Source organism: Silurus aristotelis (genome assembly GCF_946808225.1).
Source record: "Silurus aristotelis genome assembly, chromosome: 1".
Classification (NCBI taxonomy): Eukaryota; Metazoa; Chordata; class Actinopteri; order Siluriformes; family Siluridae; genus Silurus; species Silurus aristotelis.
The window spans coordinates 2,668,526-2,678,400 of NC_139574.1; the positions used below are offsets into that span (position 1 = coordinate 2,668,526).

Sequence of the window (9,875 nt, forward strand, 5' to 3'; positions counted from 1 at the left end):
TACAAACTTTTGCCCATAAACTTTTATCGATGCATTGTATAGAACAGAGTTCCGCATATGAGTCTTTTTTATATTTCTATATACTATACTGCCTTTTGAATCATTATATATATATATATACTTACACACACACATACATATATAAAATTCTATTTAAAATTAAATATATTAAATTGTTTTCTAAATCTGACTCTTTTCTCATTAGTAGTATTGATTGATAGTAATATTGATGTTTATTTTTTCTTTGAGTTTATTGTCAGGTCGTCATATATGCATAAAATGACCAAAAGTATGCATACACCTGACTACATCTTCCGTCTATATGTGGTTCTTCCCGACGAATTTGGAAACAATTCTAAAGACATCCTTGGAAGGTGGTAGCATGAAATTTTCCCTTCACTTCAACTAGGAGACCCAAACTTCTATTTAAATCAATTAATTTTATTTTTATAGTATGTTTAATGATCGACATTGTCCCAAAGCAGTTTTTGTCAAAGATAAACAAGTTATGAAGTTGGAATGTTTAGTTTCTATAAGTTTCTTCCTTATAAGTTTTGTCCCTAACTATCTAACCAGTGGCGAATGTGGTGAAGGAAAAACCTGTAACTTTCTGAAGAAGAAACCAGGCTCGACTTCATCTAGGTGGCACAAAATGTCCATCTATTACAGTTCCATCATTGTTGAGATGGATTGTTCAGTAAGAGGTGCTTCAATGCAGAGCTGTTTGTGCAAACTGCTATTAATTACAGTTCAAATCCATGCCATGACAATTCCTCTATGCACAAAGCCAACTTCATGAAGATCTGCTTTCCATGGGTTGGAGTGGAAGATCTCCTGCTATAGAGCTCCAACCTTATCAAACACCTTTGAAATTTCTTGGAATGTTGACTGCACCCCAGGCCTCCTCACCTCACTTACATCAGTACCTGACTTTTGTATCTTAATCAATACAAATCTCCACATAAATCTAGTGAAACATCTTCCCTGAAAAGTGAAGCTTATTATTTCAGTGAATGGGAACTAACTGTTATATAGGATGTTGAAAAAAACATACCAATCTTATTCACTGTGTCTCCAAACATTTGGTAATAGGGTGTATGTTATCTGTTTAAATATAAATCTCACAAAGTGAAATATTAGACACCTCTAGATTAGAGGTGTCTAATATTAGAAAAAGATATTAAGATTAGAAAAAAGTAAATCTTATACATGCTCAGGGTTTCTGTAGAAGTGGTGTGATAAGATAGAACCTTATCATCAGCACCCTCTGGTGTCTCTATGCTCTCTGTAGATATCTTGTTCCCCAGCATGAGGTCAGGGTGACCAACCAGGTGTGAAGTTTCCACCTCACCAACAAGTAAATGCTTATCACATGCCTGTACCCCCCACACACATGCATATACAGTATCTGGATAAAGATCTAAGCTTCCGTAGAGGCATGGCTAGAAATTATACTTGGATGAAGATCTGGGCTTTCATGGAGGCAGTGAGTTGGAATTTTAAAATAAAAAAAAACTAAAAAACTAATACAATTAAATTCTTCTACAAAGAAACCTCTCTAATAATAATGGACATTATTTTCTTTCTTATGCTGGATAATGACTAATGTTCTAGCAACTTTTAGCTGTTGAGCAAATAACAGTAAAATATATACAAAGGAAATCTCTCATGACGACATTAGGAATATCGCAAAGCATCGAGTTCCTGAAAGCAAACTGCATACTGCATCTATTACAACTGAACTAAACTGCAGTTTAGACCTTTCATCATTAAAAAACATTTGGCATCATGAAACCAAGAACTTCTTCTTTCGGCTTTTCCCTTTAGGGGGCGCCACAGCGGATCATCCGTCTCCATACCCCCCTGTCCTCTACATCTGCCTCTTTCACACCAACTACCTGCATGTCTTCCCTCATCACATCCATGAACCTCCTCCTTGGCCTTAATCTTTTCCTCCTTCCTGATGGCTCCATCCTCAGCATTCTCCTACTGATATACCCCATGTCCCTCCTCTGCACATGTCCAACCCATCTCAATCTCACCTCCCTCACTTTGTCTCCAAAACGTCCTACATGCGCTGTCCCTCTAATAAACTCATTTCTAATCCTGTCCATCGTCGTCACTCCCAACGAACATCTCAACATCTTCAGCTCTGCTACCTCCAGCTCCACCTCCTGTCTTTTACTCAATGCCACTGTCTCTAATCCATACAACATCTCAGGTCTCACCACAGTCCTATAAACTTTCCCTTTCATTCTTGCAGATACTCTTCTATCACAAATCAATCATTAAACGAAGAACACAACAAATAAAACCCAGAACTGTTGAGGAGCTTGAATACTGTATATGGGACAGTTACAGACAGAACTGGGCAGTGATAGAGGAAGTGAAGGGTTAATGCACCATGTTCAGGGTCATGTTGAAGAAGTGAGCGATTATTGCGTTAGGTTGGATGTTGTTATTGTGTGCTATATTGCTGGAGTCGTTTCTCCGCTGTGGCTTTCGGTGCAGAATGTTATTCCTCACATCTCGCCCACACACTCCTTCCTGAGAGACTCGTAACTGAAGGAAATATGAAGCCATGTGTTGTGTTCGGCTTGGAGTGATCTAATTAGCACATAATCACACCTCCTGTGCACAATGTTCCCCTAAAGCACTGTGTGAAGAACACACACACACACACACACACACACACACACACACACACACTGCATCGTCTCAGCTTTAAACAGTAACAATCCACCATTTTGTGCAAAGACTTTTTTGTGAATTGTGATTATTTTCTCACAGCACCACATCACCAGGTGTTTCATGTTCACAAATCACACATTAGTCTTATGACCAGGTGTCCACGAACGTTTTCTATAGAGAATACAATGTACTTTTATATGTATGTAGTGGGCATGTGGGTTCTTCAAGGTTTGAGATAAAAAGAGAAAAAACACAGAAGAATATTTCATTTCCACCTTCAAGTTACTCCATCCACACTTTACTCCAACTCATTAAAGAGAAAATCCCATCCAAGAAGACTCTCATAGACACTCAATTTTGTCCACAAACAATGTGACTGTATTTCATATTCTTCTTCGTTTGACTGCTTCCATAATGGGTCGCTACAGCAAATCACCCAGCTCCAATTCTGAAGATTCATAACATGCTACTAAAAAGATTTAAGATCCACTGACCTTGAAGTGACCCTTAATATTTTAAATGGTGTTTTTGGATAAGAACATGGTGACACAATGGTGTGGTAAACATGCTAGCTTGTACAACGGTATGCTATTGCACCATCTGACCAGTAGAGGCCACACTTTACTCAGTGATAACTGAGGATAGAGGTTTTGAATACACAGACACAGCAGTGACATATCATATTTTAGAAATATCATGTCAAATTGGGAACAGACATAAAATGTATGTGTTTATTGACTTTGGGATTTGAACCCATGATCATCCCAGAGCCAAATCCTCTGATTCCTGATCATGTTCTACATTTGAAGTGATCAAGTCAAGTCAAGAAGTGTTTATTGTTATTTCTACCATATATAGCTGATGCAGTACACAGTGAAAATGAGACAACGTTCCTCCAGAACACTAATGATTAGAATCCAGAGATACAGGATACTTTTGAAGGAAAATATATGATATATGATGACAAGCGCTTCGATCTAATACTGTATAAGAACCAAAATATGCTTTTGCACCATCTGACCAGCAGAGGTCACACTATACTCAGTGATTACCGAAGATAGCTCTTGTACAAAAAGACAACGCATATTGTAGGTTTGAATGCTGATGTCAAGTATGGGGTCAGTCATTAAATTAAAGGGTTTAGTGGCCTTGGGATTTAAACCTATGATCACCCCAGATACCAAACCTCTGATTCCTGATCATTTTCTTCTGTTTAAGTGATGATGGAGCTCTGTGTTGTGTGATGTTGCTCTATATTGTAGCATGTAGCACCAGGGTTCTGGAGAAACGTCGTCTCATTTCACTGTGTACTGCGACAGCTATATACAGTATGGTTGAAAGCTTTTTGACTTGACTTGAAAATTGGAATCCAGAGATGCAGGATTCTGAACAGCGGTGGACGAAGTACACAAACCATTTCCATGAGTTACAGTAGAGATCCATTTAGAGAAATATTAAATTTTTTACTTTCACTGGAGTAAAAGTACAAATGATTTTGCCTTTAAATGTACTTAAGTGTCAAAAGTACTATGATTTATTATAACTATAATGTTCCTATTATCATTTTTATCACAAGATTCTTTACTTAATCACCTCAGTTTATGTGTAAAGACTCGAATGTGACTCTCAGTACACTGATCTATTAATAGAATGATATTAATGACTCAAACACTGATTGATTTCTATTACAATCATCATGAACCTACGTGTGTTGTGGTGAGTTCGAGTCTGAAGTTTCTTCATCATTTATTCCTCTCTAAATGTTCTGCTTGATGTTAAACTGATGCTGAACTGTATGTTGGTGACCAGTAGATACACCAATCGCACGCCAATCAGAACGAGTGTAAAACAGAGCGTGTACTCGATCCTGATTGTTTGACCAGTTATTTATGTGTCCACAAATAAATAAGAAGGATCGACTGATTTTGCAAAATGTAAAGTAAAAATGAAGATATTTGACTTTTCAAATGTAGTGAAGTTTAAAACCCAAATAGAAACACTTCAGTGTAGTACAGATACATGAAAAAGCTGTTTAAGTACAGTAAAGAATTTCATTAATTACTTAATTATTGTCCACCACTGATTATAAAGGACTTATATAAAGTTCAATACAAGAGCCTTGACCTGATACTGTATAAGAACGAAAGCACAGTGTGTGAATGGTATGATAAATGGAGACAAGGTGGCGAGATATTAGTGTTATGGAATCTCTCAGCAAACATCTGTAAGTCTCAGGGGTTCTGATGTCAAAATAGTTTTCTACAAACAAAAGCTGAGATGGTCTGTAGAGCAATCGGTGAACACAGCTTTTCTTCTTTCTTTGATACACATCAGACATCTTCAGGTCAGCATCAACCTCCTGCTCTCTTTCTATACATTTCTCATTTCCCAGTTCACACCACATTGGATTGTGGACGTTTGTGTTCATCAGCCACAAGGGTGTTAGTAACGTCAGGTAGTGATGGAGGTGAGAAGGTGAGGAGGCCTGGGGTGCAGTCGGTGTTCACATTCAACCCAAAGGTGTACAGTAGAGTTGGAGCTCTATTGCAGGAGATCTTCCACTACAAACCTTATCGAATTACAGACCAATTTCAAATCTCCCATTTATGTCTAAGATTTTAGAAAAGATTGTCGCTGCCCAGCTATGTAACCACTTGCAGGAGAACAATATCTTTGAAGAGTTTCAGTCAGGTTTTAGGCCCCATCATAGCACAGAAACTGCTCTAGTTAAAATCACTAACGACCTGTTTTTAGCTTCAGACCAAGGCTACATCTCCCTATTAGTTTTACTAGATCTTAGTGCTGCGTTCGACACTATAGATCATGATCTTCTCCTCGATCGCTTACAGAATTACATCGGTATTCAGGGACAGGCATTAAGCTGGTTTAAATCCTACCTGTCCAATCGTTACCATTTCGTAGATTTAAATGGAGAGCTATCCAGGATAATGCTAGTAAATTATGGCGTGCCACAAGGGTCAGTTCTGGGACCCCTGCTTTTTACAATATACATGCTTCCATTAGGAAATATTATTAGAAGGCATGGAATTAGCTTCCATTGTTATGCTGATGATACCCAGCTATATATTTCATCCAAACCAGGCGATACAGCTCAATTAGCTCGCATAACTGAGTGTGTTGAAGAAATAAGAGATTGGATGACCCATAACTTTCTACTATTAAATCCTGATAAAACGGAGATTTTGCTCATCGGCCCAAAAAATAGTACACAGAAGCTCCAGCATCTCAGCCTGCATTTAGACGGTTGTTCTGTAACTACTAGTTCAACGGTAAAAGACCTGGGAGTTATTTTAGACAGCAACTTATCTTTTAAAAATCATATCAATCAAGTTACAAAAACAGCCTTCTTTCACCTTAGAAATATTTCTAAGCTAAGAAATATGTTATCTATATCTGATGCAGAGAAGCTCGTCCATGCGTTTATGACCTCTAGAATAGACTACTGTAATGCATTACTAGGTGGATGTCCTGCATCATTAATAAACAAGCTTCAGTTAGTTCAGAATGCAGCAGCAAGAGTTCTTACTAGGTCAAGAAAATACGATCATATAACCCCAATCTTATCGTCCCTACATTGGCTTCCTATTAAGTTTCGAATAGACTACAAACTACTGCTACTCACTTATAAAGCACTAAATGGTTTGGCTCCCATGTATCTATCCAGTCTCTTAACACGCTACAATCCGTCACGCTCCCTGAGATCTCAAAACTCTGGGCTTCTAGTAGTTCCTAGAATAGCAAAGTCCACTAAAGGTGGTAGAGCATTTTCACATTTAGCTCCTAAACTCTGGAATAGTCTTCCTGACAGTGTTCGGGGTTCAGATACACTCTCCCAGTTTAAGTGCAGATTAAAAACATATCTTTTTAGCAAAGCCTACACATAACACACATCACACACATCACATCACAACCTTGTGCTCCAGAACATCTGATCACATGCACATTATCAACTTGTGCTGTTAATATCATGAACAGCAGCTACGCTAATTCCTCTCCACTGCTTCTCTTTCTCTCCCCATCCCGAGGCTTCCTGAGGTTTGGCCAGCTCCAGTCACGTCCCACCTCGTGAAGATTATGGACCTATGGATGATCATGGAGAAGTAGATGCCGAGTGTTTAAAGGCCCTGGCATGGAGAAGCTGATGCTGGATCTATGATGATCACAAATTGTTCTGTATTGTTGAAAGATTTATGACCAAACTTTTGATGTCACCCATATGAGGATGGGTTCCCCTTTGAGTCTGGTTCCTCTCAAGGTTTCTTCCTCATATCATCTAAGGGAGTTTTTCCTTGCCACTGTCGCCACGGCTGCTCATCAGGGACAAACGCACACCATTCACCTTCACTGTTGTTTTCTGTAAAGCTGCTTTGAGACAATGTCTGTTGTGAAAAGCGCTATACAAATAAACTTGACTTGACTTGACAAACCATGTATAGCATTTTTTAATGGATCTGACTTTATGCACAGGTTTGGGTTTGAAAGCAAAATTGTATCATATCGCATCCAAAGACGTTCTGTACAATTAAATGCTTCCGGATCTGTGGGAACAGTTTGGACAAGAACCAAATATGGCAAGAATGGTCAAGTGTCACAATACGTTTTCTCCATATAGTGTATTTCTCTCCAATATGATTAGCTAATTACATAATGAGCAGTGGTGGTTTAATGGTTAAGAACCTGGTTGCTGATCAGAAGGGTTCAAGCCCCAACACCACTAAGATGCCACTGGTGTGTCCTTGACCCAGGCTGATTGTACACTCTGACCTCGATTCCAAAGCAATATTCTGCTATTACATTTACATTTAGAAGACACCCCTATCCAGAGTGACATACAAAAGTTATTTGAAGGCTCCATCAATGATTACATCAACACTGGTTTACTTGGTTGGGAACATCAGATACAGTACCATCAACCTAAAAAACTGTTGGAAGGAATTATAAAAAAAAAAATTATTTTATTTTTATAAAACAAACATGGAAAGTTGGCACTAGGTCAGAAAAACATCTGGCATCTAGGGGAAGTCTCTTCCACCACCTTGGTGCCAGAACAGAGAATAGTTTTGATGTATACCTAACTTCACCTGTAGGAGAGGTGGTAGCTTAGTGTTTAAGGCACTTGTACTTTGGTTTTGAAGGTCATAGTTCAAATCCCAGCCACACCAAATGCCACTCCTGGACCCCTAAACAAAGCCTTTAACCCCATAACTGCTCCGTTGTATGAATATCAATGTAAGTCGCTCTGGATGAGGGCATCTGCCAGATGCTTTAAATGTAAGTGTACCTCTCACTCTGAGAGATGGTGGAACCAGTCGAGCGGTGCTAGAAGATCTGAAGGAGTGTGGTGCAGTGTGAGGAGTGATCAAAACTTTGAGGTCCATTTATCTCTTTGTAGACAATTTATAATTAGCAGACGCCTTTATCCAGAGCGACTTACAGTTATCTCAGTTATCCAGCTGAACATTTGAGGGATAAAAGCCTTGCACAAGGACCCAGCAGTGGTAGTTTGGTAACGCTGGGATTTGAACCCATGACCTTTCAAATAGAAGTCCAACATTTTATCCACTGAGGTAACACTTCCAGCATTGGGATTTTCTTCCTGCTCTGCAGCAGTTTGCCAAGAATTCTATATTTGGATTTAATAAAAACGAATGAATGACAAATTGTATCTTTTATCTCTTTATAATTACATCCGTTTAAACTGTTCAATCGTGTAGAAGAAAAGAAAACAGAAAACTTCATTTCAATCACTGTACATCTCTTTTTCGAATGAGCCGTCGCTACGGAAACGATATGAACCAGCGCTACAGTCAGAGCTGCTCTTATAGAGAATGAATCCCAATCTACAGCTCGGCGCCATCAAACGACTCGATATTTCACCCAGAGCATTGAAGGAGATTTATAAAGAACCGCTGAGGAACATAATAATTGCCCGCTGTTAAGATTTTACTCACGCTATCATTATAAAATCATTGCAGTTTTTTACTCAAAATCTCCTTCAAGCGAGTTTTTTCACGGCCACAAATCAGGAGGCCGACTGGCAACGAAGGTCGAATTATTTCTAACCAAAAAAAGAAAAAAAGTTCTAATCGCTAAGAAATCAATTGCTGCAATGGTGTATTTCTTCTGTGAAGGCCACAACGTCTTTACATGGTATCTGAAGTGACTGAATTTCTGAAACGTCCAAGAACGGCGACCTCGTGGTCATTGTTTCGAACGATTGTGAAGGAGAGGAAAAAGAAGAAAATACAGCCTTTGTTTGAATTGCAAATACGAAAAGACCATTAATCCTGAGTGGAAATATTTAATTAGACGATGTGGCGCTAATGGAGCAGCGAGATCTCTGGCCTGTTAGTGCACAGTAGGGGGTGATGAAGCTGTTTAAAGTCTGCAGAATCTGAATCCTAATACGTGTCCAAACAGCGCATTAGGAGCTTTGTCCTGGCTACCGAGGTGGCCGTTTTCCTGAAGAAGAAAAAAAGCCTGCTAGAGATTGCTTTCAAATCATCTGGCAGATTAGTGTTTGGAAGTCAGCGTGCGGGGAACAGGGGGATGAGTCATCGCCAGGAGTTCAGTAATGAGCTCTACAATCGCACTTTATTTACTAACATTATCCTGTTTAGAAGCAGCAAATCAGATGCTGTGTGTCATCAGCTGCAGTGGTTGAAATACGGTGGACGGAATGAGTTCTGGTCTGGACACCGAACAGGGAATTTTTGTACCTCGTCGTCATCAACGCTGGCAGGATTCCACTTCAAATTGTATTTCTCACATACACAGTTATACAGAGTACGACATGAAGCGAAATGCTTTTTTTTTTTTATAACTGTCCAACATGTAAACATGAAAAATAGAAATAGAATATAAAGATAAAAGAAAGTAAAATAAATAAATTACAATAAAATTAAGAATAAAGTATGTATACAAGTATATTAAAAGTATAACTCAAAAGTATGAAGATAAGGTTAAGAATAATATATATATATATATATATTTATTTATTTATTTATTTATTTATTTATTTATTAGAAGCAGGAAAATAAAGTTTGACAAATTTGTGACGTCTAGACGTCTGGGTCAGAGCATTTCCAAAACTGCAGCTCTTGTGGGATGTTCCTGGTCTGCAGTGGTCAGAATCTATCCAAAGTGCTTCAAGGAAGGAACAG

General features: G+C 38.6%; 1 protein-coding gene across 1 annotated transcript in view; it reads left to right on the forward strand.

The window, feature by feature from the left end:
• Positions 1–100, forward strand: part of LOC310728721 (putative ferric-chelate reductase 1) — a 27,621-nt gene extending 27,521 nt beyond the window's left edge. The window contains exon 16 of the mRNA XM_083546535.1: positions 1–100. This exon is cut by the window's left edge and continues 1,253 nt beyond it. The gene's annotated coding sequence lies outside the window, so the exon portion shown is untranslated.
• Positions 101–9,875: the final 9,775 nt, after the last annotated feature.